Genomic DNA, 19,266 nt, shown 5'->3' with positions numbered 1-19,266 from the left:
TCCCCAAGGCTTCAATTACTTGCTGTAAGGCCTGAGCAGCAAAGTGAGGCCCCCTATCAGAATCGATAGTGTTCACTAAACCATACCAGGGAATGATGTCTTCCAAGATTATCTTTGCGACCACTTCTACAGTCTCCTTTTTAGTGGGAAGAGCTTCTACCCAATGAGTGAGGTGGGTAGGCGTTTATATCCCTGTACCAGAGGCATTTCAGTGACGTCTATCTGTATGTTTTGGGATGGTCTTAAAGCCAATTCTCTTCCTCCGGGTTCTATTTTTCTCATTACCTTTTGGTTTATCCTTTGACAAATTACACATCCTTTAGTTATTGTTCTGGCTAAATCATACACTCCAATGCATAGGTTTTCTGTCAGGAAGTGGTCGCATAGTCCCTGGGTTCCCTAATGTGTTAGTTCATGTATTTCTGTTAATACTTTCTGTGCTAACGCTTGATTTAGAAACTTCTTCCCATCTGGGTTAACCATTCACCATGTTCCCCTTGGTGTAACTTCAGTTCCTCTATCGCCTTTTGTTCTTTCTCACTGAGGATTGGTCTTACTTCACGTTCCTTTTGTCCATCTTTACCCTTTAATTTGGAAATCTTAACTGGTTCTCCTAATTCTAAGGCTGCTTCCTTGGCCATTTGGTCAGCAAGTTTATTCCCTTTTATCTCAAGTGTATTCCCTTTCTGGTGTCCTTTTATGTGCACTATTGCTATGTCTGTTGGCTTTTGTAAAGATTTTAATACTATCTTTATTAGCTCTGCATGTGCTAAATTTTTTCCTTTAGAATTTAAATATCCATGCTTCTCCCAGATCTTACCAGATGTGTGGACTATGCCAAATGCATATTGCCAATCTGTGTAAATGGTGCCATAATCTTTCTCTAACAAATCTAGTCCCCTTTTTAATGCATATACTTCACAGCACTGGGCTGATCAATTCAAAGACAGTTTATCTTTTTCTAAGACTTCCATGTCTTTACCACCTATTTTTGCATACCCAGAAACTCTTCCCAGCGATCACTCAAGAGGACCCATCTATGAACAGCACTCTCCCATAACCTAAGGGAACATCTCTGAGGTCTTCCCTTACTTTTGTTTACATGTGTATTAATTCGAGGCAATTGTGTTCTAAATTGTCTATGGGTTCTCAAGAAAGGAATTGAGCAGGATTAAGACACTTAGAAGTAGCTAGGTCTAAATTTTTAGTATCTATTAGGATAATTTTATATTTTAAAATCCTAGAGTCAGTGAGCCATTGCTGGGCCCTTTGACTAAGAACTGTTCTAATATCATGTGGTGGGTGCACTTTAATCTTTACCTGTAATGTCAATTTCTGGGCTTCTATCAAAAATGCTGCAGCTGCAATTGCTTGCAGACAGGTTGGGCCCCCCCTGGGCTACAGGATCTAGTAATTTTGATAGAAATGCTATGTGTTTTCAGGATCCTCCCCATTCTTGGGTAAGCACCACATAGGTGATTCCTTCTTCTGCGCTTACAAATAGATAAAATTCCTTCCTAAGATCGGGCAAATTTAGCACTGGGGCTGAAGATAATTTATTCTTTAGATCCTGCAATCGCTGGTCATCTGTTGTCCACTGGATTGGTTCTTGGTCTACCAATTTATTGTAGAAAATTTTCACACTCTGTGTGTAATTATTTATCCACAATTTGCAATACCCAAATAATCCCAGGAGTTTTCTTACGTACCTCTTAGTTTTAGGAGCCAGAATTGAAAGAATTCCTGTAATTCTTTCAGAATTGAATTTTTTACACCCTCTTCCAATCACGTATCCTAGATAGGTGACTTCAGGTTCTATTAATTCCAATTTATCCTGCGATATCTTCAGCCCCTTTTCCCCTAGGAAATTTAATAGTTGTATACTGACCATTTTGACTTCACTTTACTGTTCTCCAGATGCAAGTAAATCATCAACGTATTGCAATATTTTTATTTCTTCTTTATGATGGAATGGATCTAATAATTCTTCTAGTGCCTGCCCGAACAGATTAGGGGACTCAGTAAATCCTTGTAGTAAGCGTGTCTACCTTAACTGCATTTTCCGGTTTCTATCCGGATGTTCCCATTCAAACGCAAACCAATCCCAGCAATCTTCAGGAAGGGGACAAGACCAAAAAGCATCTTTTAAATCTATGATGGTAAACCAAGCGTGTTCTCTTGGGATCTGACTCAGCAATGTGTATGGATTGGGCACTAGAGGGCGCCTTGCAATAGTCCTCTTATTTACTTCTGTTAAATCCTGGACCAATCCATATTTTCCCTCCCTATATTTTTGATAGCTAATATGGGGGTATTGGGGGGGGACATACACGGTTCTAGGATACCTTCCCTTAATAGGTGCTCGACCACAGGCGCCAATCCCTTCCTTCCCTCTAATGATATGGGATACGGTTTCACCTGTATGGGAGAAGTGTCTTTGTGCATTTCTACCTTTACTGGTGGAATGTTCAAATATCCATATTTTCCCTGTTCTGCCCACACCTTGGGGTGGATCTCTTCTAAGTCTCTTTGGGCTAACCTCATAAGTCTGAACACCATTTTCCCGTTCTCAGGTAGGATCCCCACTCCCAACAGGATTTGTAAGTCTCTACCCAACAGACTGGTTTCTAGTCTAGGCAGATAGATAATATCTACTATACATTGCCTTGAATTTCCTTTTATTTTTACATTTTCGACAACTGGTGCTCTAAACAGCTTCCCTTCTGCACCTAATATTTCACAGGTCTTATTCCCAATGATCATCCCCACTGGTAACTTATTAATACTTGATCTATCAGCTCCTGTATCCACAAGGAATTCAAAGTCTTCATCTTGGGGACCCACTATAAAATTTATTAGGGGCTCTTCTTGGTGTCTCATCGGATCCCCTAACATATAGAGCCCCTTACACCCCTAGTTGTCACCCCTCAAGACCCGTTCCAATGACTCCTGTTCCTGCGCAATCGTTGCATCTATCCGCAATTTCCTGCAATCTTTCCTAAAGTGTCTGACTTCCTCACAATAATAATGTGTCCTGTCATTAGGTACTCCTTCTATCTTTCTTGGTTTTTCCCCATCTTTTCTAAAACCTGTTTTTTTCCCTGTATCATCCTACCGAGGATGTTGGCTTTTTTTGACCTATTCCAGAAGACCATACTGATGGGCTGTTATCAGCCCCAACACTTTGCCGAGCTACAGCAACCATTATTCTGGCTTTTGCTTTTGCCTTCTCCTCTTCCCTCCTTGGGTAAACCTTCAGAGCCTCTTTTAATAACTCATTTATACCTTTCTCTTGCCAGTCTTCAATTTGTTCCAACTTTCTCCTAATATCGGGCCAAGATTTTGTAACAAATTGTACTTTTAAATGTACTTGTCCCTCTGGACTATTGGGATCTGGATCAGTTATATTGGAATATAACTGAAAATTCCTCCTCAATCTATTGGGCCAACTTGCTGGAGTCTCATCTTTTTCTTGAGTGCCCTCAAAGGCCAATTTAGTGTTGCTACTATGAGGGATAGATTCTTTTATACTTTCAATTATCAGAGACCGGTAGTCTCTCATATTCCTTCTGCCTTCTTCCCAATTTGGATGCCACCCTGGACCGACTAAAGGCATCTTAAGGTCTCCAAGAGGCCCTATTCTACTCTCCCTCTCCCAAATTCTGATTGCTGCTGCTCTGATCATTCTGACCTCCTCAGGACAAAACAAGATATTAAATATAGAGTTCAATTCTCCCCAGGTGTAAGTGTTAGATCCAAGGAACTGGTCCAACAGATTTGAAACGCCCACTGGATCTTCCACTAAAATTCCTAACTCCTTTTTAAAACCCCTCCCTGGGCACCAGGACCTTCCCTTGTTTAGCCACTCGCCAGTCCAGACCATGAGTCCAAACCCTGGGCTAGACCGTCCTGTTCCAATACCATATCTGCCTTCCTCACTTTTTGAACGGAGGTAGAAAGGTTCAAGGAGACTCCATTCTGTGGGGTTACGAGGGGTATCTCTCCCCAGAAACTAGGATCAACCCAAGTGGGACCTGACCCCTTTGCTGTCCACCATCCAGCTTGGCTACCCCTCCCCAGCGGAATAGCCTAGGCGAAAGGGATGTGTGCAAGAATGTGTGGTGCCTGTCCTTGCCTTAACCTAAAGAGTCCCCACCCCAGTGCTCTTGGGCTGTGGGTTCATTATCTCCTCCCCAAGATCATGGCAGTGCATCACCTGCGGTACGTCTGGACCGGTCCTGGGAATTGAGGACCCTTGTGGGCACTTGGTACTGGCTGTGCCTGAGGGCACCCTGAGATGCATGTGACTCACTCAATGTCTAGGTACTCCACACAGCCAGACCTACCTAGACCGCAATGGTCTTAGCAAGGGAGACCTAGCCCTGAAGCATGCCACTCACGCCTGAATGCCCGGGGGAGGGCCCTCACTATCCTCAGGAGACACCTCACTCAGCAGTTCCTCTCATTCCCCCATTCCTGGCTGGCCCCCTCACGGGGGTCTGGAACTGCGGAACTAAGGGTCCTCATTCGCTTCAGGGGTCTGAGCTGCCCGCCCTTGTCTCACTCACACACCCTTTGCACACCTCCTATACCCGCCACCGGGGTCACTTACTCCTCCAGCGCTCCTCAGCATTGCTGATCCCAGGCTAATCTCTTCGGTCCAGGTAGCCAGCTGTCCTGGAGGTCCATGGCAGGCAGCCGTCCCGTTCCTGGCATCCTCTTCAGGCATGGCTATCCCAAATGGGTCCCCAGCTGAAATGAATAGGGCAAAGAGAGTTGCTCCTTTTGGATACCTTTATGGAGTGATAAGCTCTGGGTGGGGGCCCAAGGGGTTGCACACACAACCGCTGCTCCCTTTGGCAACGCAGAAAAGGAGATAGACAGTTTTGCTCCACAGCAGAACTTGGGCTTCCATCCTCACAGGTGTGCTTAGGAAGACAGTTTTTGGCTCATCATCTAGGGTCCTCATTCTGACCAGTTCTAGTCAGGTCATGGTGACATCTAAAACCTTGCGGGTGGAGTAGGAGAACTTTTTGCTAGTAGGACCCATTGCTTAGTTCTTTAAATCTCCGGCCAGCTGGTTGTTTATAGGGCCTTTCATTGGATTTTCTTGAATGTCTCTTTGCATATTTTCCGGGGATGTTACCCAATGCCATGTTGGGGGGCAGTGGAGGCAGTACTGGACAGATGCAACAAAGTTACTGTTAGGGTAAGAGGATTAACAGTGGGGGTGTCACAGACATCTTTTGTGAAAAATCCTCTCTTTAGGATTTTTCCTTCTTCTGGGGAGCTGAGGTCCCAGAAAGAGAATGTAAACAATTATCATCTGCTGCTGTGGAATGTAACAGGCGCATCTGTGATTGGCCCATGTTCCATGTTTACAATTAAGGGGCAATCAGAGACTGAGCTCTCTGGGACAGATTCACAGAGAGCCCTATTGTTGATGGATTCCTATTCTATTCTTAGCTTAGCAGCTTTTGAACTTTTCTCTTTATTCCTATTAGTATAGTCATAATGTATTATGTATCATAAATTATTTAATCCAGCCTTCTGATCATGAAGCCAAGATTCTGGTCTATCTCTCTCACCCTGAGAAACCCTTGCAAAGCCCTGCAACATGGGGGTAACTTAAAGGTTTAACATTTAACAACTATTTAAATAATACAATTAACTTGTAACAATTTCAGATTAACACTAACAACTCTGTATTAACTTGTGAACTTGTTTATAACAGAAATATGACACAAATATCAGAGATAAGGATGAGCTCAAAATGATTCACTAGTGCATGGTAGAATGGACCAGAAGGGAAATCAGGAGCAATCATGTATACTGGCTGAGATATGGGTCAGATGAAGGGTGGATGTGCCAGGCATTAAACATCCATGTAAGAGCTAAGAAACCATTGAATCAGGAAGAGAATGACTATGCTGCCTGCTGTGGGAGGGAGAGCTCACCCTCCAAGATGAGCATGTTTAAGATATCAGAAAAACAGAATGGGACCCATTAGAACACTTTTCCCCTCCACCTCCAGTAGCCCCAGATGCACCTCCCCTACCGCCTGATGGGCCTAGCCAGAACACCAGGAGCAGGGTAGAACAAAGACAGGAAAGCAGATCAGGGGATGGGAACCAAGCAGTGGGATTATATACCCTGAGGGAAGCACCCCTGTGTGGAGTGCAGGGAGGAATTAGATTTGTAACCGTGCCTCTCAGTTCTTCTGACATGAGAATGTTCAAGAAATAATTGAAAGGATTACTAGACGACTTCACTGGATTAGTGGAACAGTTAGACCAGTTTCCTGGGACCAAAATCTATACATGGGAAGAGATGCAATCAATAACGACCATGCTATTCACACCAGAAGAAAGACAGATGATCCGAGCAGCTGAGATATAGATATGGGAAAGGGAGCATGTGCAAGGACCTCCTGGGGATCTGGAAATGCCCATAGTGCACCCCACCTGGGACCACAACAGCACTGAGGGGAGGCAAGACATGGAGGAATACAGAACATTGATTATAAGAGGTATCAAAGAGGCAGCTCCATGTAATTAAAATCTCATGAAGCTTTTGATGAGCAGCAAAGGAAGTAAGAAACTAGGACAGAGTGGCTAGAAAGATTGAGAAGAAATATGAGGCAACATTCAGGAGCTGACCCTGATACAGTGGCCAGATAGATCTTACTAAAGATAAATTTCATCACTCATGCCTGGCCAGATATATGGAGAAAGTTAGAAAAGTTAGATGGTTGTCAAGAAAGGTTAGAGGATCTTTTAGGGGAAGCACAGAAAATGTGTGTAAAGAGGGAAAAAGAGAAGACCAAGACAAAACCCAAGGTAATGGCAACTGCCATTAGGGAAGGAAACCATGTAAAGAACAACCGATGTAGGGGGGAGGACCCAATGTCAGAGAAGGTAGACAGAGGGCAGTGAGCATGGGCTGGAGAGGCTCTGCAGGACTGACAGGATGGGCTTTGAGGCTGGCAGGAGAAGCTGAGGGACCTGGGCTGCTGGAGCTTCTGAAGAGGAGGCCCAGGGCTCCTCCTGCAACTGCTCCAAGGGTGCTTTCAGAGAATCCCAGAATCAACAAGGCTGGAACAGGCCATGGAGATCATCATGTCCAACCTGTACCGTGACACCGCCTTGTCTCCCCTGAGCCTCCTCCAGGATAAACAACCCCAGCTCCCTCAGCTGCTCCTCAAAGCTCTTGTGCTCCCTCCCCAGCCTTGTTGCCCTTCTCTGGACATGCTCCAGCCCCTCCATGTCCTCCCTAAATTGGGGGCCCAGAACTGCAAACAGCACTCGAGGTGCTGCCCAAGGAGTGCTGAGCACAGGGGAAGAATCTCTGCCCTGCTCCTGCTGGCCACACCATTCCTGATCCAGGCCAGGAGCCATTGGCCTTCTTGGCCAGCTGGGCACACTGCTGGCTCATGTCCAGCCTGCTGTCCATCAGTTTCTGCAGGTCCCTTTCTGCCTAGCTGCTGTCCAGCCACTCTGTCCCCAGCCTGTAGTGCTGCAGGGGTTGTTGTGGCCAAAGTGGAAGACCCAGCACTTGGACTTGTTAAACCTCACCTTGTTGGATTTGGGCCCTGGATCCAGCTCCCCCTCACAGTTTCTCCCAACAACTCCAATGCTGTTAATGCCCAGCAGGGTCCCTGTCCCCTGGAATCCCCCCGGCCCACCTGGAGCCACAGCCTCCACCAAAGGATGTTCCACAGGATCCACCCCAGAGCCTGACAGGGAACAAGGGACCAGGGCTGTGTGACCAGGACATCAAGGACAGGGATTATCCAGGTCACTGTGGCCTGGGTTGGGTTGCCCAGGGCAGGAAAGATGTCTGGCAGCTGGAGCAGGGTCTGGGAAGGGCCTCCAAGGTGGGGCTGGAGCCCTTGGGCTGTGGGCAGAAGCTGAGGGAGTTGGGCTTGTCCAGCCCGGAGCAGGGAAGGCTGAGGGGCTCCTCATGCCAGCCTGGCAGTGCCAGCGAGGAGGGGATGGAGAACACAGAGCCAGGCTCTTCACCAGGGGGCCTGGTGGGAGACAAACGCCAGTGGATGGAAGGGGAAAGAGGGGAGATCAGCCAGGACAGGAGATGAAATGAGTCAGGCTGCTTTCAGCATTTCCTCAGCACCAAAATCAGCCCGATCTCTCTTCTTCATCCACCACTGACAGCTTTGCAAATCAGGAATTATTTGAGCTGTTTTGCACCCACTCCAGGATGAGCATTCTGATACAAGAACTTAATGCTGTTTATATCTATCACAGAACAATGAATGTCCAAATTAATTTTAGTATGGAAATCATTTGTGGGTGGTGGACTCATCAGACACTGCTGGGACATTGCACATGGCTCAGAGAAGAGCGTGACTGTTATTAAATTGTGTCCTGTTCAACTACGGTCTCTTGGCCATGGAGAGAAACTTTCTGTGCCTCTGAGTCTCACCAGTTTCTGACCCCGAAAGGGCATAAACCTGATGAGTTGTGGTTCCCATTCCAGTGGTGGCACTTGGACCTCCCTCCATCCCCAGAGCAGAGCTCCCTTGTCCCAGAAAGTCTCTGGCAGTGCAGGGATGAAGGAAACAGGACAGGCTGTGGGGATCAGGGCCAGGGTACAGCCAGGGCTTTGGGGTGGTTCTTAGCCCAGGGCAGGATGTGGCCCTTGGCCTTGATGAGCCTCATCCCATTGTCCTGGGCCCATGGCTTCAGCCTGTCTAGATCCCTCTGCAGAGCTTCCTGCCCTCCAGCACAGCCACATTCCCACCCAGACTGGGCTCACCTGAGAACTGACTGAGGGTGCCCTTGATGGCCTCATCCAGATCAGCAATAAAGCGATTTCACTGATCTCGCCCCAATCCTGAGCCCTGGAGACACCCCTGGATGTGACTGCATTCCTCAGCTGCTCTGAGTGCCAGGAGTTGGGTGGGGGAAATGGTGGGGAAGGGGTAGGGACAAAGTCTGAGTGATTGTCAGCCAAGAAAGGTCTTGATTTTTAATACCTAATCAGACTGCATTGGAAAGTGCTGGGGGTCAATATAAATTGGATATTGCAGATGTCCATCTATAATGAGGAGAAGAAAACTTACCTTGACCAAACAATTCTCTCTTCATTGTTTTCAATACAGTATATTCACTTTCAATTCACTTCTGAAATTTGTCTAATTAACCACAGAAGAATTAAAAGTTGGAATGATTCCCCAGGGCTTGTCTTGTTCAAGTGTTTTGAACAAATGTTTATGAGCCTTTTCGAGTGAATTCCTGAACTGAGGAGCTCAAGAAAAAAGAGGCCTCTGGAGTAGGAAAATTCATCAGCAACCTCCAAGTGCGAGGAGATCTATCCCCATCAGAGCAGCAATGAACAGAAATGAGCACAGCTTTGTGGCTGCCCCAGCTTTGGCCTGGGCCCTGGGCCTGGAGCAGGAGCAGCTCTTGAGGGCCCCAAGTCCGCGGCTCTTGTGCTGCCCTGGGCAGATGCGATGGCAGCAGGGGCTGCAGAGCTCTCAGAATATCAGGCAGAGCAGAGCAGGGCAGCCAGGGAGCCTCCTTTGGCCTTGGCCAAGCACCTTCCCCCATGGCAAAGGCTGAGTCCTGTGGCAGCTGCAGCTGCTGCTGTGCCCTCTGGGCTGAGGCCGTGGGGCAGTGCCCAGAGCAGCCTGGCCTGAGCAGAGCTGTGGGGCCAGAGCCGGCTGGGCTGGGCTGGGGAGAGGCCCTTGGTGCTGCCCAGAGCTCAGGGCAGCTGGCAGAGCTTGCAGGGAGCTGGGCTGGGCTCAGAGAGCCTGGCCCAGAAACCATCAGTGTCCATCTCAGCCTGGCTGAGCGTGCAGGGGCAAGACTCAGGCCAGGCCTTGTGGGGCAGGGCCAGTGCCTGTGCAAGGCATTGCAAACAGGCAAGTGGCCCAGAGAGGAGGCTGCTCTGTGCCCTTGGTGGCATGGACAGAGCAGGGAGGGGGCCCAGGACATTTGTCAGTGCCAGCCTCTGTGCCCAGCCCTTGGCAGCCCTGGCTGCTGATTCCAGCTTTGGCCTGGGCTGAGTTTGGCTGTGGCCGAGCTCCATCCTCCTGCGGGGCTCAGGGCCTGTTCCCAGCCATGGCCAGCCCTGTCCAGCCTCTCTGCTGGCCCAGAGGCCGGCAGAGCCTGGGGCAGGGCTGTCTGTGCAGCCCCACAGGTGCCAGGGGCTCTGCAGGAGCTGGCAGAGGCTGCCCAGCAGGGAGGCCATGGGGCACAGAGCCCCAAGGCTGCTGTGGGCACCACGGCACAGGGGCCGTTCCCAGCCGCAATGCTCCTGGCCTGGCCTGGGCCTGCACAGGGGCTGGGCCACCATGGCTGGGACAGCACAGGGCCACAAAGGGGTCACGCAGCCGCTGCCGGGGCTGACAGCAAGGCCAGGCACACACAAGCAATTGCTGAGCATGGCCTGTGCTGGCCAGGCCTGACTGTGCCAGAGGCAGAGCTCAGCTTCCCTTGGGGGCTGCAGGAACAGTCCAGAGCCCAAAGAGCCAAGGAGACCAAGGCTGCAGGAGGGAAATGCAGGGCTGCTCTGGGGTGAGGAGGGCATTGAATTCCAGCACACACCTCAACTCTCTGATGATCCCGGCACCATGCTGGGCCCTGTTTCACACTGGAGCAGAGCAGATGTTGATGGGACAGCAGCCCTGTGAGACTGTCAGGAGGGATGGGACAGGATGGGATGGGACAGAGCCCTGCGGGGCTGTTTTTGTTTTGTTACAGTTTAGATCCCATCTACTGCATCTGAAAGGTGAAATCTTAAGTTTAAAAGCAAAGTTTTAAAATTGATATATATGTGAGGATTTTGCCAAAAATTATCTCATGAAAAAGATAGAGCAAAATCAAATTCTATGCTGGTGTTGGTGGGTTTTAATTGCTTCTTGTCATGCAGATTTGTCTATCGAACAACCAAAACCAAATGTTTGGTTGACCTTAGCTAAGGCAGCAGGCTTGGATACCATATGTTTGTCTCATTCGGAACCAGAAAAGCCTTTCTCAACCTGTCTGGTTGGTGTGCCTGTAAAAGATTTGCCTTTGATCATAAAGCAATCCAATGGTGAACCTGGTGAAATTGACAATGGGAACAATCCTGTATTGAATTGGAATGTTTGGGCCAAAGAAACTTCCAAAGCAGTATCTGAACCCCAAGAATTAGAAATCCTTGTTTTTTAACAATAGATTTTTTGTCTTACATTTATAGCTAATGGTTAGCAAGAACGTGATCCTCCAAAGTACAAAGTTATTCTCCATTATTTTGCACACAGAAACTTAAGTTTTTTGGTGTAATTTTTCAAACAGTTGGGATGTGTTTTCTGAGGCTGGCCAATATCCACAACAATTGCCCAAGGGATATTGTTCATTTGTGGAGATTTGGCTTGGCAAGGCAATCCATCACACCTTGAAGGTGGCCCATGTAGCATTGGAATACTCCCTGTGATAGCACCTAGTGCCAAGGCAGTCATTAAGAGGAAACTAAGGGGAACAAGATCTGCTCGTCATTATGATGAAAACTGTAAGAGTGATTTCATGCCTTGGAAGGCTGCAAAAAGAGTTTCAGCAGGTTTGTTTTTACCCCAACTGGCTTCAGCAATGGCATTGAAACAATAAGATCCGGTTGGATGTTGGCTGAGTAAACAAACGAATGCCACATCCACTGTAATCAGTGATATGTTGACTGATGTTAATAGTGTTAGACCTGCTACCCTTCAAAATAGAGCAGCAATTGATTTTCTTTTACTGGTACAATGTCATGGTTGTGAGGAATTTGAAGGACTGTGCTGTATGAACCTGTCAGATCATTCTGAATCTATCCACAAAAGCATACAAAAGCTGAAAGATTTTACAGCTCCAGTTAAAGAAGATGGTGAGTCACGGTTAGATGATTTGTTCCAAGAATGAAGCTTTGCACATTGGCTAAGGGAACTATGTAGAATAGGTCTCTATATGTATTGGGGGTTTTGGTAGTGATACTAGTAGTAATACCCTGCATACTTTGGTTTGTGCGACAAATGATAGACAAAACTATCAAAGAAGATTTTATCACACAAGAGAGAGAGAGGTAGGAAATGGATTCACAGAGAGTTCTCGAAATCTCACAGAGATGGTGGGTGAAGGTGTAGACATGGAGGAAGGTTTTGAATTAAGACCTTGGAATCGACAAGACTTTTTCAAACAATGACTTGTAACTATTGTCAGGCATAATTTATGCCCTTTGAACTGAGTGGACTTCCAATGCATTAAAATTGCTGTGTTGTAATATAGCAATGCTTAGTGCAAGCAAGAAAAAGCTTTAAATAGGTAATAAGCAGAAATATTATAGTAAGGCTATGAAACACAAGTAATAAATGACATAATTGTGAAGGTTTCTTTTTAGGTGAAGAGAGAGGGGGAATTGTGGAAATCCACAAAATTAGAGAGTTTTGGGGAAAGCATCAAAAGGAAGGCCCCAGAGGCAGTAGAACTGTGATTAGAGCTAAGCAGCAGTCATGAGATAGGTCAGCAGAAAAATTATTTAAACTGTAGAAAATCAAGGACAAATAGAACACTGATCTGTGTATTAATGCTTGTCTAGAATAACACTCTAAAAAGCAAGGGTAGAAACTCTTTCCCTCCCTGATGGGCTGCGGGCTGGCAACTGCTTCTCTGAAGATGTGCAGCTGCTCCTCTCTGGAGAGGCCATGGAAGGGCTGTGATGGTCTACGGGAACCAGAGGAACATTGAGCTCAGGCTGGCATTTGAGCTCCACGGGAACAAGCAGAATGAAGAGCTCACAGTGGAGATTAAATTTGCCTGTGCCTGGCTCCTCCGATGAAACCCCAAGAAGTCCAGATGATGCAAACAACTTCTCCCAAAAAGCTAGGAAAACTTTGGAGTCCTGAGCACCTGCACTTAGCCTGGAAGGGCCTGGAGGCAGCTCTAAGTCCTCAGGTGAGGCAGCACTGAGGTCCTGGTATGACAGGTCCTGGTATGAGGGAAGGAAAAGGGAAGAAAAGGGAAGGCTGGGTCACTATTGGTCTTTGGGTGTGCTTCGCTTGGCAGCAACTGTACCATCAGGCAAAACAAAAGCTCCCTGAATTGTTAAAACTGAAAATCACGGACAAAGCCTCTCTAACTAGTCAAAGTTAGAAAGTGGTATGTTCATTACGCCGGCGGGCAGCACAGGGGAGGGTCATTCCCAAAATGCGTGACCGCTGACCGGGCTCGGCTCGGCTTGGCACAGCACAGCAGGATCCAGCAGGACAGGGAAGGGCAAGGCAGGCAGGGAAGGGCAGGGCAGGGCACTGGGAGCAGTGACAGGCTCTGTCCCCATGCTGCATCCCGTGCCTGGGTAGCCATCAGGGACAGAGAGGAAGGACATTGCTCTGTCTTGGCTGAGGAAAGGATGGAAAGGGAGAGATAGAAAACATTCATTTGGACTCCTTTTCAGCAGACCAGCTGTTTTTATCTCACTATGTCTGCCTGTCTTTGGGAGAGTTGGCACATTTCTCATGATTTGGAGTCAGCTACAGCAGCAGGAAGGGGCAGCAATTTTGTCAGCATTGATATCAGTGCCCCATGGACAGATGTTGCTTTCTTCAAGAAATTTCTGGCCTAGAGTTGTAGGAAAGTCACACTGGTGTCTTCCCAAACGGTATTGCCGTTTTATTTTCACAGGAATCACCTCTTCTTTTTCTTCCCCCCAATCTGGGGAGAGCTCCAATGCAAATGCCTCCTGCAGCCAACTCTTGTCACTGTGAACTGACAAAGGAGATCTTGCAGTGGGGAGACACTCCCTAGAGCTGCTGTGGGGAGCTGAAGGCGGAAGTTTTGTCCCTTGGTCTCGAAGTCTTGTTGGGGAGCTGCTTGTGCTCTGGGGGACAGACACCAGTGGTGTTTATCCAAGCCTTGCAGGATCATTCCTTAACTTCCTGACACACCACAGGGACTTTGGGATTGTCATATTGGCAAACAAATTTCAGTCTGGGCACTTTTTGAAATGCTTCAATTATTCCTTTTTTGCTTTTCTGCAGAAATATTTTCATCATCTACTCCTTCCAGAGAATCTTTTCCTACTTTTTTGGGAATTCCTTTTGCTGCCCTCCCAGATCAGGCCAATTCCCAGGGCTCCTTCCCAAAGTGAGGTGCAGCCCATGGCCTCCACTCTCCAGCTGGAACAGAAGGAAGCACAGAGTTTGCTGTTGTGGGAGAGGAGCTTCTCTCTCCTGCCTGCTTTCCCTTTGGGACAGGTTGGTGTGTGCTCATTTGGTAAAGGCAAGTTTAAACTCTGAAGCAGTTGTGTTTCAAACTGCTCCCTTCTCCAGCTCTTCTGTGGGTATCCTTGGACAAAAGGCCTCTTGGTGGGAGCTCTCTGTGGCAGGTTAAGGAAGGAGGTTTATATTTCAGGGCTGTGACTGCCAAATGCAGCTGTTTTCCAGAGGTGTCCAGAGCTGGGAGTGGCTCCTTTTCTCACCTGCCTGCAGAAAAGGAAGTTGCAAAGTGGGAATTTCATTTGTGCAGATGGCCATCAGGGGTATTTGCCAAGAGATGGGCTGGCAGAGAGGCAGGTCTCATGCTAAACTGGCTGTGTGTTTGTTTTGATGGTGGAGAGGGTCAGAGATGCAGACACAGATACCAGCTGAGGGAACAGTGTAATTTACTGTAATGCAAAAGTGCAAAAAAGAGTCAGGAAAGGATAAGCTAAGCAATGCACCTCAGCTTTATTGCAAAAGGGTGCCTCTGGTGATTAAGGAAGATCCATCACCAGGTACCCCAATGGTTTCCCCTTCATGCAGAGCTGCACATCAGCTGGGGGAAGCTGTCCCAGCCAAGCCCTGCAGAGCCACGGCCGGGAACCGGGAAATCCTGCGGTGCCTCCACCTTTGGCGGCCACGAGGCTCCCGAGTGCGCTGTGAGAGTAGCCCGGCTCCGACAGTGCTGGACGAGCAATGTGCCCGAGCTTCTGCTGGGGGACAGCTGGTGTCATTCTCCTCTTGGTTTTCTCCCCGAGCCTGCCCAGGGCTCAAGGAGGAACCAAGGCCAGGTGTGGCCTTGTCCATTTTCCTCATGCAGAAAGGTGAAGACGTGTTTCACCAGTGAATGGATGCAACAATCCATTTGATAATAACACTTGGTTAAGGAGCAGGTACATAGAACATTGGGTTGGGAAGGTGATCTAGAGGGCAACTTTGGTTCAGGTCCTGTTGTTGAGGCTTCAGTCAGGATCTGTTGTTCAGGCCTTAGCCCTTCAGTATTTTGTGGTGCAAATTACACCTGCGCAGAGCTGGAAACAAACAAGTCTGTCTTTAGCACATCTGAGACAGGGAACAGCATTAGCCCTGCAAGGCCAGGCTGGGGCCAAGAGCAGAAGGCCAGCACCCTGCTTTTGCCCACAGGCAGCCCTGCAGAGCAAGCAGCCCCTCCTGCCCAGGGGCTGAGGTGCCCGAAGCTGCCTCCCCGCTGTGCAGCTCTGCAGAGCCCGCGGGGCGCAGGGTCCTGGGCAGCCAGGGCAGCCCAGCTGCCTTGGAGCACAAGGAGTGCCCCAGAGAGAAGCTGCTGCCCTTTGCTTTGGAACTGTTCCTCAGAGTATTGTCAATAATCCCCAGTGTCTGATGTGTTTTCCTTTCGTCTCCCAAATTTAACACAGCTTTCTGAGAAAACTGACTGATGTAGCTGCTGCTGCTGGTGGTAGTGCTTTTGTCTGCAGGTGAGGGCAGATGATTTGGACCAAGGACCGAGTCCATTGTTAACACCCCAGATTTGCCAAGTCAAGAAAACCATTCACAACTGGGCTACCACTGCTGAGCAGTTTTCCTAGGTTTTGGAAAGCTACCACCTTAAGAAACCCAACAGATTTTCCTCCAGGAGGACACCAACAGTAGCATGATGCCAATGTTTTCCACCCCTTTTCTGTGTCTTTTTTAGAGTTCCTCATTGCCCAGCAGGAAGGAAAGTACCTGTGATATTGTGATTTGAGATCTCTGTGTTGTTCGTTGCCACATGAGTGTTCATGACAAGCTGGACACCCCACTCGTGGCTCTGTTGAGTTAAATTCATCCCAATTCTGTGCAAACAGCAGCCCCAAGATGCTGAGAAAAGCAAGCACAGTGGGTGGGTGTGCATGCACACATCCGGGGTCTGACTGCTAAGTGGGCAGAAGGTTTTGCACTGTTGTAAATCTTCATACTCCCAAGCTGGAGGAATTTATCAAATCTATATGAATTGAAAAGATATAAATCAATATGAAATAAAAAAAAATTCAAAACGTATGAAATAATTCATAATTATTTCTCATATACGCCATTTAACACCTATATACTAGTGCCGGCCAGGGGTCTCTGTACAAATCACGAACAGGACGGGGCTGCTGAGGAACTGCCTCAAGCTGTTTTGTTTTCCAGCATCAGTCTCATTGCATGGTTATGACAAAGGGAAGATGCCAGCAGCTCACATCCCTGGCAGCAGATAAAGAATTTAATGTTATAACCTACTTTAAGTAAGTTTTTTGACCAATCACACAAAGCAGAAGCATATTGACAGTAGTTCTATCCAACCACTATAAGCACTTGTACCTTTGGGTAAAACAATGCTTGATTATTTTGAATACAATATCTGCTTGTAAACCTTAAAAGGCAATGCACAGAGCTCCATTATTAAGCTTAGAAGTTCTAATATCTTGCTAGAGATACTTTTTGGTAGCTTAGGGAGTTATTCTAGCCAAGCATTAATACACAGACCATTGTTCTATTTGCCCTTACTTTTCTACTTCTTATATAACTTTTCTGCTGACAAATCTTATGGCTGCTGCTTAGCTCTAATTGCAGTTCTGCTCTCTCTGGGGCCTGCCTTTTGCAGCTTTCCCAAACCCCTTTGATTTGAAGGATTCCCACAATTCCCCCTCTTGGTAGAAGTAAAAAGAAACCTTTGTAACCGTGTTGTTTATTAACTACCTTGCATTTCATAGCTTTACTAGAGTATACCTGCTTATTACTTGCTTAAAGCATCCTTTTTGCTCGCATTAAGCCTTGCTATATTCCAAGACAGCAATTTTAATGCTGTGGAAGTCCAGTCAGTGCAAAGCGCATAAGTCATGTCTGACAGCAATCACAAGTCATTGTTCCAAAAAAGTCTTGTCTGTTCCAAGGTCTTAATTCAAAACATTCCTCCATGTCTATACCTTCATCCACCATCTGTGTGAGATTTCAAGAACACTCTGTGAATCCATTTCCTACCTCTCTCTCTTGTGTGATTAAAACTTCTTTGATAGTTTTGTCCATCATTTATCACACAGACCGACGTATGCAAGGTATTACTACTAGTATCATTACCAAAACACCCAATACATATAGAGACCCATTCTACAAAGTTCCTATAGCCGAGGTTCAAAGCTTGATTCTTGGAACAAATCATCTAACCATGACCCACCATCTTCTTTAATTGGAGCTGTCAAATCTTTCAGCTTTTTTACGCCTTTGTGAATGGATTCAGCATGATCTGACAGGTTCATGCAACACAATCCTTCAAATTCCTCACAACAATGCCCATGTGCCTGTAAAAGAAAATCATTTGCTTCTCTGTTCTGTAAGGTTGCATGTCTGACAGAACTAACATCAGTCATCATGTCACTAATTGCAATGGAAGTAGCACAATCTTTCTTAAGCCAACACCCCAATCGGTATAATGGTTTCAATGCTCTGAACAAGTGCTAAAAGATTTGCTTCAGAACTGAAATAGATGGGGAAGCTTTTGCCAAAAAGAAACTGAACAGGAACATGGAGCTCGATCAAATTATATACTGGCACTTGTTGGTTTTGCTTGCTTGCTTTTGCATGCATATATGCATGTAGATCAACCAAAAATGAATGTTTGCCTTGCTTTAGCCAAGACAGCAGTCTCAGACACCATATGTTTGACCAATTTGAGCCCAGACAAATCCTTTGCCACCCGTTTGGTCAGTGTGCCTGTGCCAGCCAAGGAGTAACCAATACCCAATCATGACATATATTGGTGTGAGGCTGCCAACAAGACCAGTTCCATAACCAGCTGACATCACTGGGCCCCTGATCTTCTTAAAGAACCTTGTGATCCTCAAGAATTGGAATTCTTGGTTCATTGGTGATGGAATTTTGTGCTGAGTTTCAGTACCAGGGAGATCCACAGTTGAATGTTACTCCCCATCATCCTGAGGACAGATACTCAAGTTTGTGGTGCAATTGTACTACCCCAGTTCCCCCTAAGGGTGAAACTGCTGATAATGGACGTCACGCTTTTGCTGAAAGAGCTCTATGATACAAACCATTTTCACAGTCCAAAAATCAACATCAAACTCAAGATTTGTGGTTTCACAGGTTGAACAGGGAACGTCTGGCACGAACCGTAGCTTCTCCATGCGGTTCAGGTCTGCGTGCTCATTTCCCTGCTGGTGGAATTGTCAGTGTGCTCTTGTATATGAGACAGTTTCACATCCTTCACGGGGACCCACTTAAGTCCAACACCTGTGCAAATACAAGCATACCCTTTGCCTCAAGTGATTAGTGGAAATGGTCATTCAATTTGTCCTAACTCAAAATTCCTAATCAAAATGGAAGGATTTTCTTTCAATTTTTCCTGTGTGCTGTTTGAAAAGTGCCTAAAAATTGGAGGATTAGGTCCTGCAAATGAGCTGTTCAAAACATAAAGACATATAAAGCTTTGCTCAACCTCATCTGGGGTGTTGCTTGGGCCACTCCCCCTTTTGTTGATCTAGAATGGCTTTTAGAGTGTGGTGCATCCTTTCAACAATTGCCTGACCTGTGTGGGAATAGGGAATTCCAAAATGTGGTGAACACCCCAGTCCATCAAAAATGTGACCAATTTTTGATCTGTGTATGTGGGGCCATTTGTCAGTTTTTAGCTCGTGGTGGATCAGTTTGGCGAGCTCTGGGCCCAGTGACACTGACAAGGACAAAAGCAAAAGACGAGAGGCGCTCTCTCTTCCCAGGACCAAAGTCCCACAGCTTTAATGAAGAACAGCTCCAGGAGAGAAAGGGAGTGTCCAGGAGAGGAAAGAGGATGTCCAGGGGAGGAAAGAGAGTGTCCACCTCGTGGCAGGAGATTTTAAACCCTGGGGGAAGGGGGCAGTAGAAAGGAACTACCATAGTTTAACATAATAAATCACCACACTGTAGTTTTCTGCATAAATTGCTGCACATGTTGCAAACAAAATCCTAAAATCTCCCCAAACACAACTGTGCAGTCCCAAATGACTACAATGTGGGAGAAAAACCACTCAACCCCCCTGTATACCCAA

This window comes from Melospiza melodia, unplaced genomic scaffold (assembly GCF_035770615.1).
Source record: "Melospiza melodia melodia isolate bMelMel2 unplaced genomic scaffold, bMelMel2.pri scaffold_47, whole genome shotgun sequence".
Taxonomy (NCBI): domain Eukaryota; kingdom Metazoa; phylum Chordata; class Aves; order Passeriformes; family Passerellidae; genus Melospiza; species Melospiza melodia.
The sequence above is the reverse complement of the archived record's forward strand: the minus strand, read 5'-3'. Positions refer to the sequence as shown.